Here is a 6,252-nt window from a genome sequence, read left to right as displayed (position 1 = left end):
TTTATAACTATTAACTTATATGAACGAAGCTATCAGTTAATGAAATCACTGTACTGTATGCCGTAAGTAGACTCCTCGTATAGTGTTTTAATTACAGAGTCACATGAGAGTTACGCGACGATAGCTTTAACGACAAAAACCCCTGTGTCGTTGACACACACACTCACACACACACACACACACACACGACACACACACACACACACACACACACAATTTTAGATTCCGCCCTTGATCTCGATTCGCCTTGCAAGCAGCCGAAAATCAAAAGCAATTTTTTACAAAATCTGCACGTCAAAACTAATTGCAAGTCTCGATATCAAAAACATCAATGAATAGAAAAGTAGTTCTATGCGAGGATCTACCTCCGACAGGTAGGCGACAACTAGGCTAAAGTAAGTTCTATTTATTTTTTCTATATCTTATTTTCAGCGATGCATTTAATAGCAAATGACGGTTTAATAATGATGACAATACTTCTTTTGTAACCGAAAAAGCGAAAGTAAAACCGGAAATGAGCTTTTTTACGAACTATGATGTCAGAATAGTGGGACGGGGGGAATGAGAAAGTCTCAAATACTATTTCTTGTCTTTCATTAATTCGTTCTGTGGAATCGAGCTTGTGATGCACAGTTCTAATACCAACAAAAGATAATCAAACATTATTTTAATAAACTGCGATATTAATTATAATGCAGGACACAAATCTGCCTAAATTTATTCCCATAAGCTTTTATCGTGTCACGCAAATGGAAATTGTAATTAAAATGTTTCATTGCTTGAAACTCATTAAATGATACGATTCAATGATTTAGAAATCAGATAGACGCAATGAAAGTAGGAATTAACATTGCCGAAAAAACAATTGCATTTGCATCCGTAAAGAATTGGAATTTTAATGTACTCTAAAAACGATCATGCACATATCAATAATAATTAATCGATTTTAATTAGCGATATCGTCTGAATCGCATTGTACCGCTCTGACGATTAAATATCAGATCCACAATGAGATTAATCCGACACTTAATTAGCGTATAATGTTAACCGTCAATTATTGTTGCATCGATCTCAACTGTGACGAGCCCGACTCGCGCATGTACGGCGTATTCAATAATCAAAATAAATGCATGAACGAAGCGGATTACTTGATTTACAAGTAGGATTCTTTCAAATTGAAAGAAAATAATATTGTACATAAAGATGAAAATTAACAAATTATAAAATTAAATTTTGTATTGATTTACTCTCTCTAATTGTTGATACTAATTGTTGATCTGTATTATTTTAGTTAAATTAATGAAATTATTGAGTAAGAGAACAGTGGCGATAGAAATGATTGAAATTGGATATAATTGGATATCATGAATTTGTTATATAGTGTAGAAAAGATTTGAGGAACTTAATATTGATTCTATATAAAATAGAAGAATTTTTTTAAAAGTGAGACATATGTAGGTATTCAAGGATTGCGTCATCGTAAAAGGTTATTAAATTTAGAAACTTTTCCTTACAGTGAATGTGAGACTTTCTCAAATCCCGACGGAAACGGGGGGGAGCTGCGAATGTAAAGTGCAATTAGCGTGCGTTTGGAATAGCGAAAGTGCGACGGGACAGTGCGAGGGTGTCTTTGCCACAATAAAGTCAATTTTTAACTTTAAAAAATATCGATGTGGATTTAACACCATATATATATGCGGTGTCTACGTAATTCTCTGTATGTTGGTGTTAACATCAACATGACGAGAATTACATAGGCATCGTATGGTTAAATAGTAGGTAAAGGAGAATGTTGCATTTTATTAAAAAATTGGCGATTTCACTTCTTTTTTTAAATTTTTTTTGCAGCAACAACTTTTTTTTAAAAACAATTTTTTTCAAAACAAGACCAAACATCATGTGATCTGTAAAATCTAATGCGAAATTAAGGAATTGCACAATATCAAAATCGTTAATGTATGCCGCTGCGTTAGTAGAACAAAACGTTTATATCGTAGCGAATAAGCGTTAATAATTAAAAAACGAATGGCGTTTTCGGTTCATTTACTATTATTATGCTGCGTGTTTCTTAGAAATTTTCAGGGGGCGACGTTCTCCTTTATCTTCTCAAATGTATACAATGTGTCCTCGACTGCATCTCAGATCTCATCGGCTTGCGCTTGACAAATAAGATAAGAGATATTTAAAAAAAGAGGCTTAAGCGGTTGATTTTATCGAGTCTATTTTTAGTAGTTTTGTTCAAAGACTGAACAGACGAAGAGAGGAAAAAAACAAAACTTATAAAAGATTATACATATTACGCGATCTGTTGCGACCTATAAGAACTGATAAAAACAACAAATCAAATAAAACGTTACGATGAATGTCAGCTCAACTAGAATTATTTTTCTTATTATCGTACCTTTGTCTCTTTCAGTAAAAGCCAAACGAAAAACTAAAATTAATAAAATTCAAACTTTATATACATTTGTAATGAAATCGAGAAAATCAGATGATAGTATTGCCGCTTATTAGCTTCCCAGCTAATGCTAAATATTTACAGAAAATTCGATTCGTATTACCAATGTGTCGAATGTTCTGGAACAGTAAAAGAATCGTTACAGAATGTGAAATGTCGATGAAATGTTTAGAATATTGTATGAATATTCCTTGTAAAAAAATTTCACGAAAATCGCGAGCGAGCGAGCAGTACACATCTCCATCGACAGAGGGCCGCGGTGAAGAGCATTTACCGGTAAACAAGAATTACTTAGAAAAGAATATAAGGAGTGCAATACTTTGTTTGTGAAGTGAGCTTAGTGAGCCTCAAAATTGAGCTCTAAAATGAAAACAAATTTAGGGCATCCTAAAGCTTCCTGTTTTACCACGTAAGCACCTATAATTTTTGTATAAGAAATACTTTTCTTCTCATTCACCGATTCGAAAATCTTTTTCTAGGATTAAAGTATACGCATTAATACCTGTCTGGAAAGTGAAGTCTATGCCGAGAACGATCAAAAATTTCAAAATTATTATATTTTTTACCATTTCTTAGTGTAACATGGCGTCTCAGCTATCGTGACAACATTGCTTGATATGAAAGCTTTGTACCTGTAGGTACGAAATAGTGGTTCCCAGACACGTAGTTTACACGAACAAACAACGTCGAGTTCTTAGAATTAGATGTAGGCCGGTATTCATAATCGGTTTTTATTTTAAGATCATCTTAAGTAATGTCTTAAGTCGCTAATGCGGTCTTCTGATTGGTTCATGACATCTTAAGACTGTCTTAAATATGAGATCCGACTATGAATACTGGCTGTAGACGCTTTATCTATAAATTTATATTAATTTGTTATACAAAAATTGACACGTACGTGTGACTGCGTGTATCATAGATTGCATGAGATATTGCTGTGGTAGTATAAAAAGACATGTCGATGTGCGTAGAGTGCCTCTAATAAGAGTCAAGTCATGAGGGGCATCGATTCCTGATTGATCAGATTTCGAATCCCTTTAAACGCCTCCATTTGCAGATACTTTTGATGTGGTAGTGAATCTGTGAATTGGTGTGAGCACTGTTTTATGGTATAGAAGACGCGAACGCGAAATCGGAATATCAATTGTCAAATGGTGCTGTTTCCGGTCAGTATCCGATACCCAGCAATGGCGTCCTTCCGCTCTTGTGTCTTAACTCTAAGGGGCTCCGCACAATAAAAGGAATAGGGAACAGAGAACAGAATAAGAATTTCAACCTATTAGAAATCACATATTGTGAAATACACACTGTGTGTTCCACAATATATGATTTCTGATAGGTTGAAATTCTTATTTTCTGTTCTCTGTTCCCTGTTCCTTTTATTGTGCGAAGCCCCTTACTAGGGGAACTCTACCAGGTATGTAAATATGAAATCGGAATTTACCAATAAATGGCCATAGCTGTCAATGTAGTTGCCATCAGACCGCGTCATTGACGCCATTTCCTTGTTCTGACATCTGACAAAGATTTTCAACTCACAACAAGTTTCATACAACGGTATAGTTTGTAATAGCGTTGAACATGTCGAATTTTGTGCCTGGAAACTACGATTTGCGGACAGCATTGATTTTCTGTTACCATTTGAAGAAAACTGCTGCAGAATCACATCGAATGCTTGTCGAAGCTTACGGTGAGCATGCTCTTGGTAAATCACAGTGCTTTGAGTGGTTTAAAAAATTCAAAAGTGGCGATTTTGACGTGAGAAACGAAGAACGTGGAAAACCACCGAAAAAGTTTTAAGACAGCGAATTGCAAGCATTGTTGGATGAGGATGACGCTCAAACTCAACAACAACTCGCGGATCAATTGAATGTGACATGAGAAGCTGTCTCCATACGTTTGAAATCCATGGGAAAGATCCAGAAGATGGGTTCCACATGAACTGAATGAAAGACAGCAGGAAAACCGAAAAACCACTTGCGAAATGCTACTCGTCAGATACAAAAGAAAGTCATTTCTCCATCGAATTGTGACTGGCGATGAGAAGTGGATATATTTTGAGAATCCTAAGCGTAAAAGATCATGGGTAACTCCAGGCGAACCATCGACATCGACTGTGAGGCCAAATCGCTATGGACGGAAGACAATGCTCTGTGTTTGATGGGATCAGAAAGGTGCGATCTATTATAAGCTGCTAAAACCTGGCGAAACCGTTAATACTGAACGCTACCAACAACAAATGATCAATTTGAATCAAGCTTTGCGTGAAAAACGACCGGAATATCAAAAAAGGCAACACAAAGTGATTTTGCTTCATGATAATGCACCATCACACACAGCAAAACTGGTCAAGGAAACGATTGAGGCGTTTGGTTGGGAAATACTTTTGCATGCGGCTTACTCCAGACTTGGCTCCGTCCGATTACTACTTATTTGCATCGATGGGACACGCACTTGCTCAGCAGCGCTTCACTTCTTATGAAGATGTACGAAAATGGCTAGATGACTGGCTCAAAAGAGCAACAATTTTTTTGGCGTGGCATCCACAAATTGTCAGACAGGTGGGAAAAATGTATATAGCTAACGATGGGCAATACTTCGAATAAAATATTTTTTATCATTTTCATGCAATAAACGTGTATTTTCTATTAAAAAATTCCGGTTTCATATTTACATACCTGGTAAATGTGCGGCGCGCGGCGTGACCTCTGGTGATTTCGTTGGAGTTTGAGCTATGCTTTAGGATCCCCTTAAATGTGTTTTCTAAAGTAAAATTTTGTTTAAAAACTGATTCACGGACGAAATGAAATTTTTAGAAAAATTAAAATTTTGCGGAATATATACGGAACATTCTGAGAATACGACATACAAATGGAATTTTTAACTGACATTTGAATGTTTCTTTTACATACCGTAAATATTCGGAATATTTTGGAATGTTTTTTTGGAATTTTAGAAACATTTTATGAATATTTTAAAAATATTTAACGTTTGCGCTGGATTCGTGAGGGAAGACAAAAATGTGTGATTATCGTAAGTTATTTTTCTAACTTCTGTAATTGAAAAAGTTGATAAGCGGTACTATTATCGATTTTCTGATCTTGCCTTTTGATAGAAGAATTATGAATAGTCATTAAACGTATGACTGAGCATAATAATGGAAGGAATATTGTAAGAATAATAAATATTAAATACAATATTAGAGAACTAAAAGAAAATTAAAAATAGAGATTGAACATAACGCACAATGGATATAAATAAGATATGACATACTACTATACATATATGTTATCCTTTCTTATATTTCTTATACGTTAAGTTATATAACTCGATTTTTAATTTCTTTATTTCTTTATAATATTTAATATTTATTCCTCTTCGTAATATTTTTTTCATTATACACAGAGCTTAATGCACAATTGATGTAAATGAAATAAAACGTAATATATCGTGTGTGTGTGTGTGTGTGTGTGTGTATTTGTATCCATTGTGCGTTTTGTTGAATCGGTATTCCCAACCTTTTTATTTTTCTCCAATATTTAATATTTATTGCTCTTCTTATAGAAGTGTATTTTGAAGCATGTTAATATATGTACATGAACAGTTTTTCATTATATTATTTCCAAAAGTTTTAAAAAATTTTGAAGAAATTTATATAAATTAAACACTACATTATAAGAAAAGGATTTACGCATTTTTTGTTTCAGAAAAAAATCAAGTTTAAACAAATGTAAAAGAGAGAATTGCATACATATATAATTGTATTTAAAATTATACATATATATATATATATA

Source organism: Trachymyrmex cornetzi, unplaced genomic scaffold (assembly GCF_001594075.2).
Source record: "Trachymyrmex cornetzi isolate Tcor2-1 unplaced genomic scaffold, Tcor1.1 scaffold5, whole genome shotgun sequence".
Lineage (NCBI taxonomy): Eukaryota > Metazoa > Arthropoda > Insecta > Hymenoptera > Formicidae > Trachymyrmex > Trachymyrmex cornetzi.
The sequence above is the reverse complement of the archived record's forward strand: the minus strand, read 5'-3'. Positions refer to the sequence as shown.